This window comes from Schistocerca piceifrons, chromosome 10 (assembly GCF_021461385.2).
Source record: "Schistocerca piceifrons isolate TAMUIC-IGC-003096 chromosome 10, iqSchPice1.1, whole genome shotgun sequence".
Classification (NCBI taxonomy): Eukaryota; Metazoa; Arthropoda; class Insecta; order Orthoptera; family Acrididae; genus Schistocerca; species Schistocerca piceifrons.
Window position 1 is genome coordinate 134,595,337 of NC_060147.1, and position 18,543 is coordinate 134,613,879.

The 18,543-nt window shown below is 44.2% G+C and overlaps 1 pseudogene; it reads left to right on the top strand.

Annotated features, from left to right (window-relative positions):
• Positions 1-14,272: 14,272 nt before the first annotated feature.
• Positions 14,273-14,390, top strand: LOC124719195 (annotated as a pseudogene).
• Positions 14,391-18,543: the final 4,153 nt, after the last annotated feature.

The following is an 18,543-nucleotide window of genomic DNA, read 5'->3' on the forward strand; positions in this document are numbered from 1 at the left end:
TACGTGGCTCCTACAACGGAGGATCGTTCAAAACCTCTCTACATTCGTAATCCTGTTGTGGTGAAACGAATGGGAGTAGACCCTGGAACTTCCGTAGGGTATGCAGAATTTCAGCGTCTCTAGGGATTAGTCATCCTCTGGTCTGGCCGATCATGCATATGGTTGGCCGATTGGTTGATTCGAGGAGGGGTCCAAGCAGGTCATCGGTCGCGCCGGATTAGGGAAGGATGGGGAAGGAAGTCGGCCGTGCCCTTTCAAAGGAACCATCCCGACATTAAATAAATAAACGTAGTGTGACTACGGCCTCCCATCAGGTAGGCCGTTCGCCGATTGCAAGTCTTTCGATTTGACGCAACTACGGCGACTTTCGCGTCGATGGGGATGAAATGATGATGATTAGGAAAACACAGCACCCAGTCCCTGAGCGGGGAAAATCTCCGACCTAGCCGAGAATCGAACCCGGCTCTTAGGATTGACTTTGTCGTGCTGACCACTCAGCTACCGGGGGCGAACATCCCGACATTGGCCTGAAGCGATCTAGGCAAATAACGGAAAACTAAACCAGGATGGCCAGACTGGAGTTTGAACCGTCGGCCTCCCGAGTGCGAGTCCAGTGGGCTAAACACTGCGCCATCTCACTCGGTGATCATGCATGAAATGCTGCTATACCCATGTGAAGTACAACATGTCCAAGCCTTTCGACAACAGGCTCACCCCGCCAGAAACCTGTTCTGCCAGTAGACTTTCCAAATACACTCCTGGAAATTGAAATAAGAACACCGTGAATTCATTGTCGCAGGAAGGGGAAACTTTATTGACACATTCCTGGGGTCAGATACATCACATGATCACACTGACAGAACCACAGGCACATAGACACAGGCAACAGAGCATGCACAATGTCGGCACTAGTACAGTGTATATCCACCTTTCGCAGCAATGCAGGCTGCTATTCTCCCATGGAGACGATCGTAGAGATGCTGGATGTAGTCCTGTGGAACGGCTTGCCATGCCATTTCCACCTGGCGCCTCAGTTGGACCAGCGTTCGTGCTGGACGTGCAGACCGCGTGAGACGACGCTTCATCCAGTCCCAAACATGCTCAATGGGGGACAGATCCGGAGATCTTGCTGGCCAGGGTAGTTGACTTACACCTTCTAGAGCACGTTGGGTGGCACGGGATACATGCGGACGTGCATTGTCCTGTTGGAACAGCAGGTTCCCTTGCCGGTCTAGGAATGGTAGAACGATGGGTTCGATGACGGATTGGATGTACCGTGCACTATTCAGTGTCCCCTCGACGATCACCAGTGGTGTACGACCAGTGTAGGAGATCGCTTCCCACACCATGATGCCGGGTGTTGGCCCTGTGTGCCTCGGTCGTATGCAGTCCTGATTGTGGCGCTCACCTGCACGGCGCCAAACACGCATACGACCATCATTGGCACCAAGGCAGAAGCGACTCTCATCGCTGAAGACGACACGTCTCCATTCGTCCCTCCATTCATGCCTGTCGCGACACCACTGGAGGCGGGCTGCACAATGTTGGGGCGTGAGCGGAAGACGGCCTAACGGTGTGCGGGACCGTAGCCCAGCTTCATGGAGACAGTTGCGAATGGTCCTCGCCGATACCCCAGGAGCAACAGTGTCCCTAATTTGCTGGGAAGTGGCGGTGCGGTCCCCTACGGCACTGCGTAGGATCCTACGGTCTTGGCGTGCATCCGTGCGTCGCTGCGGTCCGGTCCCTGGTCGACGGGCACGTGCACATTCCGCCGACCACTGGCGACAACATCGATGTACTGTGGAGACCTCACGCCCCACGTGTTGAGCAATTCGGCGGCACGTCCACCCGGCTTCCCGCATGCCCACTATACGCCCTCGCTCAATGTCCGTCAACTGCACATACGGTTCACGTCCACGCTGTCGCGGCATGCTACCAGTGTTAAAGACTCCGATGGAGCTCCGTATGCCACGGCAAACTGGCTGACACTGACGGCGGCGGTGCACAAATGCTGCGCAGCTAGCGCCATTCGACGGCCAACACCGCGGTTCCTGGTGTGTCCGCTGTGCCGTGCGTGTGATCATTGCTTGTACAGCCCTCTCGCAGTGTCCGGAGCAAGTATGGTGGGTCTGACACACCGGTGTCAATGTGTTCCTTTTTCCATTTCCAGGAGTGTATAAGGTAAAGATCACTTCTCACAACAAAGGTACGTTTCACATACTTGGCTGTTTTGATGCAAAATGGGATTGTCAGTTTCCGTAACCAAGAAGTGCAAAATCCACAAGCAGTTGAAAAAGCAAGACATCAGAACCGATTTTCAGTTAATCCATGGGCTCTCCTGGAAACATCCCCCAGGCTGTGGCTAAGCCATGTCTCCGCAATATCCTTTCTTTCAGGAGTGCTAGTCTGCAAGGTTCGCAGGAGAGATTCTGTAAAGTTTGGAAGGTAGGAGACGAGGTACTGGCAGAAGTAAAGCTGTGAGTACCTGGCGTGAGTCGTGCTTCGGTAGCTCAGATGGTAGAGCACTTGCCCGTGAAAGGCAAAGGTCCAGAGTTCGAGTCTCGGTCGGGCACACAGTTTTAATCTGCCAGGAAGTTTCACTAGGCGCTTCAGTTTGGAACCGCGTGACCGCTACGGTCGCAAGTTCGAATCCTGCCTCGGGCATGGATGTGTGTGATGTCCTTAGGTTAGTTAGGTTTAATTAGTTCTAAGTTCTAGGCGACTGACGACCTCAGAAGTTAAGTCGCATAGTGCTCAGAGCCATTTGAACCATTTGACCCAGAACTAGTCTCCTTCCTTTATGGTTGTGAAGGTAAATATATAAGCAGTATAGCAAACGGAACAGACGCCTTGGCGTCCCAACGCAGAGGAAACTTAATGCAAGATCCCCACTCACTGCAACCCGAAGAACTCAGTGGCCGCCATATCGGTTGCCATTTTCCCCGCAGCCAAAAGAACCTCTCGTTCCCTCTGGTACTGGTCGGCCAAGGCGTCGTACTCCGAACATCGAGTTAGACATGGACTAGGTGCCCGCTGCAGTGCTGCAACAGAAAAGCCCAAACACACAGCCACAGCCAAAAGAAACAATTGTTAACAGCCCCAGAATACAGTAAGAAAATTCTGCAAAGATAGATCACATCAAGACAAAGGCAAATTAAAAATGGTTAAAAGAATTAACTGTAGACCTCAACTTTCAAAATATGTAAAATTTCCCCAGCACAAACAGACTAGTTTTAAAATGGCAACGATAAGACAGAGCATAATATTATTACACCAGTACGTCGCAGATCCAATGCAATATTGGCACTCATAAGAAAAGGTAGAAGCTAGTGATAACACGGGTAGGCCCGAGTACAAAACTAGAAAGCTTGAATGTTTACTTCTTCAATAGACAGCTGCGTAGTACATAGTTCAACTCCACTAGCCAAAATGGATAACATATTGCTCAGCGTCCTGTGTAGGAAACCATGACCAAGTCACGCCTCAAGAACTTGGAATGACAGGCCCGCTTCCGCACCCCGAGCCACATATACCGGTCAAATCCAGCTAACTGCACGCAAACACAAGTTTCACTCTCTGAGCAGCGACACACACCGGCCGTTCCGAAGCCGAAAACCCAGTCTGGCCGCCAGCCCACCACCACCACCACCATCATCGGCCAACGAGGCAAAGATAAGCAACGACAGAGGGAAACAATCGATCCGGGTGAATCGAACAGAGAAAGCGACTGGCGCCAGCAACTCCCCACGTATCAGAGTTCTCAGCGGACAGTGTCGATAGAGACGGGGTCTCGAAGATGGCTACTGAGCTCAGCAGTCACTTTAGCCGCCGTAGTTTCGTGCTGATTTGATACAATTCGTGTTATCGTACGACGACCTCCGTCATTTAGATTTGATTTGTGCACTCTATTACGTTTACACTAAGATTTATTTCCGCGTTTTTTGTATGCTGCGATGACTGTTAAAACAGTTGCTCTTCAAACATTGAATAAGTTGACTATCTCGGTTACTGATGCTCCAGCTAATCTGGCCCCCACTGTCTGCTCTCTCTGGAACTCTGGTAGGTCTTTCATTGCACGTCGATCTCGGCCCCTCTGCTCTGAAAGCAAATACGAAGTGTGCTCTACTCGTAAACAGCCTGCACTGATTCCCAGTCCATACTGAATTCGCACAGTCCAGCGCGACCCGTACCTTACCTACGTTGCTGACCGTCAAGCACAACCATCCCATTACTGCCACTGTTCACATTATTTTGCCTAACCCCTGTATATGGGGCAGTCTACTGAAAACTGAACAGCCACCAAGACGGGTCCTGTGAATGGTTCCATCAAAAAGTAATCACCACACGCGTTAAGACAATATTGCGACTGCAAGACGAGACGATCAGTTCCTGTTTCGCAGAACGCGGTCGGCCGCTGACGGATCCACAACTGCACCCACTTCTGCACTTCCACGTCCAACTGAAGCCGATATCGACGCATGTCTCTCTTCACGTCACCATTGATGTAAAAATCATACGGTGAAAGATCCGAACTGCACGGAGGATTCTGCGGTGTCTCCGAACCAAATCGCTGAAACATAACCTTCGCCTATGATTGGCGTTATCGTGGAACGATATGATTGCGTGTAACCGTATTCCGACAGCCCGAGGCCAACTGTATAGCCAACAGTTGAAACATCTCACACGTCGCTCGCCAAAGGAATCCAAAATAGTTCTCACAAGTATGAGCGTGTGGGTGCTATTCTGTCATTCTGCACAACGGATTAATCTGAGATGTACCCTTCACCCTGTGGCTCCTGCAAGATGCAATTTCCACCCCGACACTACTACAGAAGTCAGACGCACGCTCCTAACGTTCTAAAGAGAAATGCCTGAAAAACTTTCAGCAATAAATATCTTCTGGAGTCGTCCGCTGTAAGGAAATGACACAAAAATTCACAAAATTTCTTACGTAACTAGTGGGATACTTGGGTATTAGAGTAGTGCTAGTTAGTGTAAGAAAAACATGAAACTAACGAAAATTATTATTTATTTTGCAAAAATTCTGAGAAATCACAATGGCACTTTTAGTTATGAACTGAACAAGTTATTTCCGGGTTCTTTTCGTAATATGAAGTTACCTCTTAAGGATAGGATTCACTAATGAAATTTCTATACAAAGTTTGATTGTTGTTGACTTGGCAGAATGGCTGAGAGCCGCGCCTACTGAACTTCAATAATTATCCGTTAGAATGTTGCTAGTTACAGTCGAGGCTGTTGCGTGTGAAATGCAGTGAAGTGTTGCTAGGTACAGTTGAAGCTGTTGCGTGTGAAATGCAGTGAAGTGTACTGTTGTGGAGGAAATATGGGGCTCGCAATAGCGGTAGCGCACAATACCGTAAGCTGCGATGACTGCTGTCTGCGACACTCGCTGCTGACAAACAAGATAACTCTCGTTCTATCTGGATTGACCTTCGCCAATCAAACTCTCCCTACTTCTTGATGAAGTCAGGGAGTCCTATTCGCCCCTAGTCTAACTATTGACGTGGTACACCAGTCAGATTACCAGTCCACTGCGATTCCACTCAAAAATTCACTCGCAGGCGTTTAACTGTAACTCTGTCCGTTCACACCGCACAAGAAGTGTGGCGGCCAACACAGTGAACGACGCTTAATCGCAAGGACTCAATATAGAGTTGCACTCCGATTCGCTCTCGACAGAGGTGCTCTCGTAGTGAAGTACTGAGAAGAGACTTGTTCCTCGCTCTTTGAGTACACGTACGAGCGTGCACGTTCTCGTTACGTGTTCTCGCTCCGAGAGCGACAATGGAACAGCGCCTCTCCATGCCAGACGTGAAGGCGTGTATCTTTCGATCTCTTCCATTACTCCTTCAGCTCAAGGCGTCAGGAATATCGTCTGCCAATCAGCATTGCTCTTCTAAAACAGGAGTCATGACGTTTCGTTTAAGGCGACCAATCCGGAAATCTGTAGTATCGGCGTTTGGCGAATGCTGTCTCCCTGTGATAACCTCTGAAACTGCATGCTATATTTGTAAAGAATGCGTAGGCTGGCCGCTCTCACACAATGTATCGGAATTTGCTTTTAAGCTGAACACGGAGTCGTTTTTCCTTTCACTCGGGCAAACGCTGTCTGCTCTACGGGCGGTCACTATCCGACGTAGATAAGCTGACTCGTCCTCTGAAGGGACCGGCCTCCCGGCCTGTGGTCTGCCTCTCCCGAACTAAAAGCTCCTGTGACCGTTGTGTCTGGAATGTGTGTGTGTACGCCAGCCTCGAGTATTTCAATCTCGGTGCGCACTTGCAATTTACTAGTTATTTGCATATTGTTTACATGAATTCATACAACATTGGCTTTATCTTGTCGAGTTGTGGTTCGAATGAAGTGTCTTGATGTGCGGAATATGATTGTGAGGGCGGAATAAGTAAGCAATGAAGGTGAGAAGACCACGACGTCTTACACAAGTTCTGGTGAGGTCAGGACGACTGCGACTGCAGGAGCCCCTCCGTCAACTGCGGAACCACAACCAAAGTGCAACGCTGTGTAGACGCATTGCAGGAACTGCGACGCGCCATTAAGTCAGAACGCCCGGGATTGCTGTCGGACGGAATCACGCTGTCGCACGACAGCGCCCGCCCCCACACCACGCTGCCAATGGAACTGCCATCAGTGGGCGTGACTATGATGCTTCAAGGAGATGCCACACACCCACCCTGGAAGAGGCCATCCCGCATCGTGTTGAACAGAAACCGTCAACGAGTACACGAGTAATTTATTTGTGTATTAACAAGTGGAACTGTAAAACAAGTGATGTATTTTTTTCATGTCCAATCAGTTAGTTGTGAAATTGTTTGCGTTATAAATATGTTTTTGAGCCATGCTGCGGCTCGCGTTGGTGCTGTTTGTAGGTTTGCCCCCCTCTGTTGTAGGCCAGACGGTATTGTTTAGCTGGCATGGTTCTCGTGTTGACTGGCGCCACTCGGTTTCACAAGCGTTGCCTGTCTGCTAGTGGCAGCACCGGCGGTAATCGATATGTAGTAACTGTTGCCGTATTTTTGGGGCGACGTCGTTCTTTTGCCGGGTCGTGTGAGTGGACCAGTTCGGTTGCGGACTCAGAAGGAGTCAGGTCCCAACACACTGGGACCACTGGTGGCACGCATGGACTGCTTGATGGAAGAGCTTTGGTCAGGATGGTGCACGACCTCGTCGTAAACCGGATCCAGCAAGCTTTAAGATGAGTGCATTTCAATCCAAGTAGAGAAACCTCCACCATTGTGATATCTCGCGATTCTCCAGTGACCTAGGTTCGTGTTGCTGCTCGTAGTGTTGCCGAGGCGAAGAGCAGCGAGTGGAGTGCTTGGGGAAGGCGGATCTGATTAGCTTTCCTGGACTTCTAATTACCATTTATTGCGCTCAGTTTGTTACTATTTGTTAAGTTCAACCAGCGGCAATTTTTCTTGCCTGGTGGCCGCTAACGCCCCAGTTACCCGCCCTGATGGTTAGTGTGTGTAACGGCAGTGTACGTTTCCTCGCCTTGCCGCTGCTGTCCGGTGAGGCGTGTAGTTTTGACAGCTTTCTGATTATAGGCCGGTGGATGATTCTTCTACTCTGGTGGTAGTGATTCCTTTCTCGTTCTGGGCGCTCTGAACACAGTATTCTGGGGACGTAGTGCAGAGCGCCGGTTCCGGCTTTGGCGTATTGTTCCATCGTGCATTCGGTTTATCGTACGTCAGGTAGCTTGAGCAAGATTATCATTAGTCATTCGTTAGACTGCCACTAGTCTCAGTTACCGTCTTGTGAAGTGAATGCAACTCTTCGTTGCCTATCTCAACGCTCGCGAAGGTGTTTGCTGCCAGGACCTTCTCAGAGGTCGATTCCTGGAGCACCGTCTGGATCAGTTGCTTGTTTTTTTAATTAACTTTTGCTATTGGTTTTGCTGTTTTACAGTAAGTTTCAAAATTTTTTTATATTATTGCCGTTCCTGGCGTGTAAGGCCTTCAGCCGTGTCTGTGGTCATTTACCTTAAAATAGTAATTTGATATTTGTATTTTAGCAGTAAGAATTAAAATCTTATTTACTGCCATTCCTGGAGTCCGATGCCTTCTGCTGTGTTTGTGGTGACTTTCCTTTAATATTTCAATGCCTGTAATTTATAAGTTTTAAAGAATTCTTAATTCATTACCATTCCTGGCGTGTAAGGCCTTCTGCTCAGATCACAGTGGCTTGCTTTTAAAACATTATCTGTTGTATCTGTATTTAACGGTGATTTGCGAAATAGTAAATCACTGAAAACATTTGTTTATTCCGTCATTAATAATGTGTGGTATTTTTTATTTATTATTGAGTCTGGAATTATTGGTTTAAAATAAATTGTGTGTGACTGTAAAAGGCAACCAATAGTCACTGATTATAGCCCCGTCCACAATCGCAACCAAATCCTGCCTTCCTTTGACTACGAGGACCCAGTTTTCAAATGGTTGTAGCCGTACATGGGTTCCGATTCAAAATGTTATCTATTCAATCCGCTCTACAAGTCCTAGAAGCCTGTAACGGGAATTTCCGAACATATGTTCTCTGTTACAGTTCAAGTTTCTTTAAAGTCAGTTCCGCCATTATACTTATTTTATTTGCAGTGTTACATTTACACGATCATGATTTCGGCTTTAAGTTGCCATCAGCAAGTGTTTTAACGTTATACAGTGCCTAAGATGGCATACTGTCGTATAGTATATTTTAAATACGTCTAATGGCGGTACTGACTTTAAAGAAATATATTATGACTGTGGCCCCACATTATGAAAAAATTAGACTTCAAGTTTCCGCCGCTAGTCGGCGCTACTGCTGCTGTCAGTGGCAGCCTATTCAAACATCAAAGATGCAGAATGGCAGTAAATTAAAAAACCTACGATGGAGCAGGAATTGAAGAATGCAAGATGGCTATAGTTGGAAAATTTATTATGCATTGGAACAGAGCAGATTGAATGGAGACGGAGAAAAAAAGGATTGGGAGAGAACCCATCGCAATGCAACAGCATGGAATGCAAGACTCGTAATGGAATGGGTCGGAATCGGAATCGGCACAGAATGGAACTAAACAGATCGAAACATTATTCAAGAATGGAACAGAATGGAACGGCTACGAACAGAACAGAATGCATCACAGCAGAACGGTATTGATAGAAATTTCATTGGAAAATGGAATGCAACGGAACAGATTAGAACAGAATGTACCGTATCGGAATGGAATGGATCGGAATGGAATGAGACGGAATTAATTTTTGTAGTTTTTCATCAGCCCATCTTAGATTTTTTTTTAAATATCCCGCCACCAACATCTTGTGTTTTTAAATTTCCTGTTATCGCCTGCTTGAATTTCCAAATTTACCGCCAACGTCGGCGACTGCAGCACCACAACTGCAGCGCGCAATAGCGGTGGAAACTTGAACAACGTGCCGTAAAATATATGTGTTGCATTGTTTATTGAACAATAAGCAATGCAACACATTCCTTTTTCTGAAAGCAGGTTGATTTTATTCGTAATTCCAATATATCGTATTATTCCCCACTCTTTTCACCACAAACCCTATTTTTAAAGATAATTTTCGTTCAGTGAGACGTCCTTACACTACCTTACTGCGAGCATCTGCAGGCCCGCATATTGGTCGACATTGGAGTCAACCGCTTTGTGCATCAATAACCCCTTCATCATCCACTTACTGCTTCCCGCAGATTGCATCCTTCATTGGGCCGAAAACGTGGAAGTCGGATGGTGCGATGTTCTGACTGTAGGGTGGCTGAAGAAGAACAGTCCAGTGAGGTTTTGTGAGCTGCTCTCGTGTGCCCAGACATCTGTGGGGCCTTGCATTGTGATGGAGAAGGAAAAGTTAATTTGTATTTTTGTGGCGACAGACACCTGATATCGTTTCTTCAGTTTTATGAAGGTAGCACAAGATAGATTTTATCGTTGCGCCATGAGGGAGGACATGAAATAGAATAACCGCTTCAGGGTCCCAGAAGTTCGTAGCAATGACTTTATCGACCGCTTGTGCGGTTTTGAACTTCTTATTTGGAAGAGAGGTGGCGTGGTGACTATTCATTGTAGGTTGGACACTTGAACCTTAGCTTCGTCAATATTATTTGCAATGAGTGCCAGATCATCAGCAAAAGCCAAACAGTTTCCGCTGAGGCCATTTCTTTTGTGTCCAATTTGAATCCCATAACCTGGCGGTACGGTTGTTTTCCACTCTATCTTTTCCAGGACACAGTTGAAAATCAATGGAGAGAGCAGCTCACCTTGTCTCACCCCTGTACAGATTTCAAATGGTTCTGATAGTTCGACTCTGAACTTGACCTTTGACACTGTGTTATTTAAAGTGGCGCATATCAGATTGATTGTTTTCCTATCTATACCAATCTCGATCAATTGAGTCATACGTTTTTTGTAAGTCGACAGAGGTCACAACAAACGTTTTTGATTTTGTTTTGGCGTATGATATAACAGATTTCAGGTTATGGATCTGCTCTGCACAGGATCTTGATCTCCTGAAACCAGCTTGATATTCGCACAATTGTTGATCTGTTTAACAACAGTATGGAAAAGATCATGTACGTCGTTGGTAGCAAAGAGATTCCTCGGTAATTATTTAGATCATTCTTATCGCCTTTTATATGATGTGGGTGAATAATTGCTACGGTCCAATCTAGAGGTAGAGTTTGTTTCCCAAATCTTCACTATGATATCATGGAGATGTTTTATTGTATCATGATCTGCGTATTTCCACATTTCAGCCAAGATGCGATCATCACCTCCAGATTTGTTATTTTTCAAGCCTTGTATAGTTTTCATGATTTCATCTAATGTGGGAGGGGGACTATCTGCAGGAGGAACAGTAGGATAGAAATCAAGCTTTTCATTTGGATTTTCAGCATTCAGTAGGGATGAAAAGTAATTTCCAAAAGCTGCACCACACGATTTGTCAATCAAATTCAGATTCCCATCGATTACTATATTGGTACTCAGAGATAATTTAGCATAGCTACAGCTTCAGTGGGTAGAGCTGTTGGATATTGTGTATACTCGTTACTGAGTAAGGGATACATAATGACCTTGAAGCGTCATTTCGTTACTCCCTGGAAAGTTTTGTTACATGTTTTCTTCTCTTCAGGCAGCTCGTACCTGACTCACGCCGAGTAGCTAGTTGCTGTATTTCTCTATTTTCTTACTCTCAGCGAACGCTGACCGATGAAACTTTTTTCTCATTCCGATGTCTTCTTGTCCCGATGCAATTCGTGTCTGGTTCGATTCGACACAATGTGTAAGCCAGCAGTTCGTTACTCCCGTGTAAGATCGACAAGCTGCGTCCTGTGAGTACGCGAGCATCAGATGGCGCGAGCGACTTATGCTTCAGCTGTCCGTATATGACAGCTAGCAGTTACCTACATACGTTTCTCACTATTCGTTCAAGTCGGATGTAAAATTAAATTCTGATTTGAGCTGAATAGATACATTATTTTTATACAAAAAAAATAAATAAATAAAAAGTTCGTATGGCATTGTTGGCTTGGAGATTCCATCCGGGATAATTCAGCCGTCTGGTGCGAACCTTTCTATTTGACGACACTTCGGATGAAACTGACTAATTTTTTATTATGAATTAAGTCCAAAAAGCTGCTTCTATTTTCAGATGTTTATTTAATCACGACAGGCCTGTTTCAGCACTGTTGCTATCATCAGGCGATCTGAAAGTAATGGTTTTATTTTATACTATTTTCTAGGGCAGATGGTAGCCTACTTGTCATATATGACATCGACAACCATACATTTATGGAATTCTTAACTTACTTATAACATCGCTGGTTAGTCACTCAAGAGTTTCTCTTACGTCTTTTAAAGTTATTTTATGACGTAGCCTGAATTTTATTTGTTGTGTGTGACAAATTTTTTGTTTGACGTTTAACCAACGATGTTATAAGTTTCCATGGTAGTGACTAACCAGCGATGTTATAGGTAAGTTAAGAATTCCATAAATGTATGGTTGTCGATCTCATATATGACAAGTAGGCTACCATCTGCCCTAGAAAGTAGTATATAATGAAACCATTACTTTCAGATCTCCTGCTGATGGCAATAGTGCTGAAACAGGCCTGTCGTGATTAAATAAACATCTGAAAATAGAAGCAGCTTTTTGGACTTAATTCATAATGTCTTTACAAGACTTACATCGAGCTGCCGGCCCATTGGAAACAAAGTTAATTAACTTTTGTTATATGATAATGGATAATTCTTTTTAATGGTATTTTGTGTGTGTGGTAATGTAAAGTTGAACTCGTGATTAGGGAAACAGTTAAGCACGTATTTAAGTTCGCAAGTAATCTCATAATTCTTGAAAAGTGATCAGTCGTGTAGACGTTAATCACAAATGCAACATTAAACTGCGTACTGCAACTATCGTGGCGAGAGTACAGTGTGTTCTTTTGTATTTAAGAAAACTGTTCTGTTAGCAATACAATAAATTACCAAAAATGCCCTGTCTGATATATATGTTTGTGTTGAAATGTGATAGTATCACACGTAAATTGTAAATGGTCTACCTGTTTGCGCAAAGAATAAACGCTGTGCTGCCGCTATCTCCAAACTATTGCAGCAGCTGCTGCTATGCTGGTAAAAAAGTAAAAATTCAAACTACTAGCAACGGGATGTGCAACATGTGCTTTAAACTGTAGAGATAACAACAAAACTTCTGAGCTAATGAAACTCATTACCGCATTGGTCATTGTCAAGTAACGTTCTGTTGCTGAGAAACTATACATGTGAAACTTGAAATAAAGACATGAATGCTCATTGATGGCAAAACAAAACTTTGTCACTAAGAAACAATATTTTAACACGTTAAATGTTAAAAATTCACTTTAAATTAAGTGAAAAACCTGAAAAATTTCTCTTTACTTCCTTAGAAACACATATGCTATCCGTCTTTGAACAAAATCATTAAATCACACATTGTCACTCTATCATAAAGAAATCTCCAGTTCTAAATCCCTGAACAAATTAACCACTACGCTTGGATGTCTCAGCAAATGCGCTATCGCAGTACCTTTTGAAGTGTAGTGAATGGATTTACAAAATATCTCTCCATAAATGAAAAATATAGGAGACCTATTGCCAGCACGCAGCATGGCCTAAACACGTCTTAGTCTGTCACAAGATACAACTCGACAAACTCTCCCTCTCTCTCTCTCTCTCTCTCTCTCTCTCCCTCTCCCTCTCTGACTGTACTCCACTCACAAGCAAAGACTTTCGTACTAACAATCTCTCGCAGTACAATCACATCGGCAGAGATGTTGACCGCTATTACTCAGATGCTATTGTAGTTTTACTTTAACGCGTGACATCCAAAATATTACCAAAATTACAATTTCCTATATAAAACAGAATCCTTACACGGCGAGTTCCGCGTCGATGAAGATGGGGATCAGTTGATGAGCACGACACAGACACGCATCGCCCGAAACGAGAAAATTTCCGACCTGTCCAAGAACGGAACCCGGGACTCCAGTGATGTAACCACTCTACCTCGAACTGCGCACATTAATTCTGTTGTTGACGATTCTTCATGCATTAGTCCACGTGAACGATTATTTGGTACACAGTGCAGTGTAATCATCAAGCAGCAGAAAAGGAGCAAACAGATGTTTTTTTCAGAGGACAGCCATGAAATGAAGCAAAGTGAATTTCTGTCAACAGCTATACTGATTGAGGTCAGTATCAAACAAAAATTGAAAAGAAAAACATTTACACGTAATGACATTTAGTAACGGAAGTAACGAGTGAGGAACACTGTGTAAAGGATATGTGTCTCGACATTTCCGAACACAAAGGTTCCAAACATGGTCATTACTTTTACAGTCCTATAAAACTGGAAAGGAACAGAATCGAAGCAATTGAGGTGTGGTGCTATGGACGGATGTTGAAAAGTAAGAGGACTGGTTAGATAAGAAAAGAGATTTTTCGCAGAATCGGCAAGGGAAGGAACTTTTGAAATACATTGACAAGGAGAAGGAACAGGATGATGCGACATGCGTTAAGACGTCAGGGGAATAACTTCCTCGGTACTTCAGGCGGCTATAGAGGGCAAAAATTATAAGGGAAGGTAGAGGTTAGAATATACACAAAAAATAATCGACGACGCTGGGAATAAGCGCTATTTTTATCATCATCAGTATGAATGGTTTGATGCGTCCTGCAAAGAAATCCTATCCTGTTGCAACACCTTCGGCAACGGCCTTGCCGCAGTGGATACACCGGTTCCCGGGAGATCACCGAAGTTAAGCGCTGTCGGGCGTGGTCGGCACTTGGATGGGTGACCATCCAGGCCGCCATGCGCTGTTGCCATTTTTCGGGGGGCACTCAGCCTCGTGATGCCATTTGAGGAGCTACTCGACCGACTAGTAGCGACTTCGGTCAAGAATACCATCATAACGACCGGGAGAGCGGTGTGCTGACCCCACGCCCCTCCTATCCGCATCCCCCACCAAGGATGACACGGCGGTCGGATGGTCCTGGTAGGCCACTCGTGGTCTGAAGACGGAGTGCTGTTGTTGCAACATCTTCATCTCAGAGTACCACAGAGTAAGTGCTACCATGACAAAATTCTTTTCTATTCGCAATCGTCTTGGTCGTATTTGGTGACTGATACTAGATTAACGGTATCGACTCTTATGTATGATTGCCGGAACCGATATGTTGTCACGAAAGTAACACGTCACATGATACCAAGTCATCAAGGCGGGCGCTGACGATGAGACACATATGTCGACACTGCTAAATGCTCATCAGTCCACCAAATGCAAGAAAGACACTTGAGAATAAGGAAATTATTTTTTGATATTAGGTCGCGCACTTCAGATTGAGATCGTCCGATTTCATCAGAGGATGGTGCAGAAGAGGGAGTGGAGGCGGGCGATATCAAACCAGTCAGGCAACTGATGACCATCTGCGAGGCAGTGGTTTGCGGACAACAACATTCCTAGAACGGACTGGCCTGCCAATAGGCCCGAGCTGAACCCTGTGGAACATCTCTGGGATGAGCTGGAACGTCAATCTCGCGCCATCCCCAGCATCCGACATCGCTAGTTATCCTGCTTTCGGATCTTGAGGATGAGTGGTGTGACATTCCTCCATACACATTCACGCACTTCACTTAAAGAGCTCCAGTAGTGTTCAAACCGTCGCAAGGGCGAAGAATGGACACAGGTCGTACTAATATCGCCTAACACGTGTCCGGATATTTTTCATCGCATGGTGGAATGCATTTGCGAGTAGCTGTTCCCCTTGGGCGCAACCTATGTGTTGGTTCAAGATCTGTAGGGGGACATGTTTTAGATTATATGTTGCTACTGACACGTAAAACGAAGATATTATTAACTAACAAGTGGTGTGCAAAATATATTACGCGTGCGACGACATTTGTATACAATGACAGGGGGAGGAATGCTCAGGGGAAATAGGATTTAGAGAGTAGAGGTAAAGAACAAACATACAGAAAGAAGCGATGGATAGTCACTCAGAAATGCCATCCTTGGGTCCAGAGCTTTATTTGAGTCTTGCTGACACCTCGAACACTGGAGCTCACGGAAGTGCCTTCTTGTCAGATAAGGCGTGTTTTCTCTATACATGAATAAAAGGCATTATTCTGGCTAGCTGGCTTATAATCGCCCAGTCAAAACCGTTAAGGATAGAAGCCTGAAATTTGGAGAGGGTGTTAACCCTATAGTACAGGCGTCGATTAAGAAGTGATTTTTACTAATGACACCCCCAAGGGGGCGAAAAATTGGAAGAAAGGTTTTTGAAAAGGTAATTTTATAGCTAGAACTACGAAAATTGATATTTTATTTCTCTGTCAGAAATAAATAAGTACATGCTTCAGCGTTTTTGGAAATTCGAACACTAAGGGGGTAAAACAGTGGGTGTTTTTTAAATAAATTATCATTTAAGTAGTAATAAAGCTACATCTATGACGAAAACATGTTTCAGTGTTTTTGGAAAATAAACACCGAAGGGGCTGAAATACAGAACGAAATTTTTTTAAACATATTTCTTTACATTAAAACATTTTTGAAGCCAAATCTACGAAAATTGGCAATTGACTTCTAAAGGAATATGTGTTAGGGTATGAAAGTTTATATGGAAGTATCACCACAAAAACTCAAAAAGGGGCTAGATTGATAAAAGCTTCAGACTCCAGCGACCGGAATCGCTGTTTCGTCAGAAGTACCTAACGAAAAGACCATGTTACAGTAGTCATAATCAATGTAAGAAGTTTCGAAGATGTTACGATTTTTGAAGTAGATGGAAATTCGATTAAAGAAAAACAAAATCTGTGCAGACCATACAGTCTACACAAGCAAAGTACGGGGTGCCAATCTATTTAGAGAACACTGCAAACTTCATTGTGTCTAAACAGTATTTAGGCACTTTAACATAACCTTTTCATGATATGTTAAAAAATAAAAACATTACAGTAGGTGAAAAAGTAGTTTTAATTCTTGCCGCTATAAAAAAAAGGTTTTTGAAGAATAATCACCCCTGTATTGAAGCCACTTTGACAGGCGGTGTCAAAAATACCATCCATGTTATTCTAAAAAAGTCGTCCACGTTGGGTGTGGTGTGCGGGAAAACCATCCTTAAATTCAGCATTACTGCTCTGAGACCAAACGGAACCCCTAAAGCCTATACGTCCGCAGCTCGTGGTCGTGTGGTAGCGTTCTCGCTTCCCACGCCCGGGTACCCGGGTTCGATTCCCGGCGGGGTCAGGGATTTTCTCTGCCTCGTGATGACTGGGTGTTGTGTGATGTCCTTAGGTTAGTTAGGTTTAAGTATTTCTAAGTTCTAGGGGACTGATGACCGTACCTGTTAACTCCCATAGTGCTCAGAGCCATTTGAACCATTTGAACCCTAAAGCCTATACCAGGATGGTTCCCATGAAAGGACATGGCCGATTTCCTCTGTCAAAACTTTATGTTCCAAGTTTGTGGAACTTAACGCGTCTGAAACGACTTTCGCTGTCCTGCTTACACCTAAGGCTGGAACTAGTTTCCTAATGCGGTCACCTATCGGTGGTGTTTGTCAGTCAGCTGTTCCGAATTCGTCAGTGTGATGAAGCGAGGCTAGCAATGCCTTTGTAATATTTTCAGTTAAGACGATACAGTGTTCCTATGTATATCAGTGAACTCTTAAGGGGGACACTGTTCGAGAACAGGTGTTTCGAAGTCCCTTCCACGCCAATTAACGTGTGAAAAATTCTTTTATTACTCTGATTGAAATCAGACGGAAAAAGTGCGAAGCCTTAACCGGTACAACTTCATCACATTCTAACGTTTTGTCTGGAAAACTTAATTATGAGTAAATAGATACTCTTAATTCTGACCCATTATTAGTCAATTTTTCTCACATTATTGCCAAGAGGTTCGATTCTTCCACTTCAGTCAATATATCAGCATTTATGTACGTCTTTCCCTTTGCGCTTTTATTCCATTGAATAGATCAAATCATCAACTTGTCAATTAGCCCATTACTTCTTTTTCTGCAGTTAACAAAAGAACCAGTTCGTCGACATTTTAAGAGGTAAGCAGCCGCCTGACAACCCAATACACTACTCAAACACGACAGAACGTTTGCGCGAAATAGAGAATCGATTTAAGGGGCCACGTTCATGAAAAACCCACTCTATTTAAAAGATGCACCAAATCCACAGTTTTGAAGATACGGCAATGAAATTTTGTAAAACGCTTTACAGGAAATTACTACATTTATTGTTAAGTTCGTTGGATTATATTCGTATATATTTAACTATTTTACGGAATTTAAAAATTTTATTTAAATAATGAATGTATCTTTTTCTCAGAAACTATTCTACAGATTTCTACAAAATTTCTCTGTCTAATCTCTTTACGTTTAGGCTCTTCTCTAAAGAGGGTTTTTGAATATATCAAATAGGGGAATTTCAATAATTATTAATTACAATTATGTAAGGATAATATAAAATCCATGCAAAATTCCAAACACTTTGCCCCGTACCTCAGCCTACACTCGTCATTTCGAAATATGCTCTTGAGTCAACATCTATTGGGCCTACAGAAATAAGTGTAGAAAATTTCGTAGTTCCAGACTTCATAGATTCTGAGAAAATGGTACATAAATGTTTAAAATATAATTTTTAGAAAATGCTTTTTTTTACTTAGGTCAGCACTTCAGAAGGCACCAGATTTGTACTCAGGGTCCTCTTGCCTTTCAATACTTCTCAAAGTTAAAATCTTCTGGGTTGGTAGGCCGCGTCATATTATCTTCCAAAATAATCGACGTTTCGACCTCTCTGCTGGGATCTTCTATAGGATGTTGTAGTGTCCACTACTGTTAGAACCCTGCAACATCCTGAAGGTCCCAGCAGAGGGGTCGAACATCGTTTATTTTGGAAGGAAATACAACGCGACCTAACAACCCAGAGAATTTTAACTTTAGTGGCAACTGCCACGAAAGCCGGCGAACT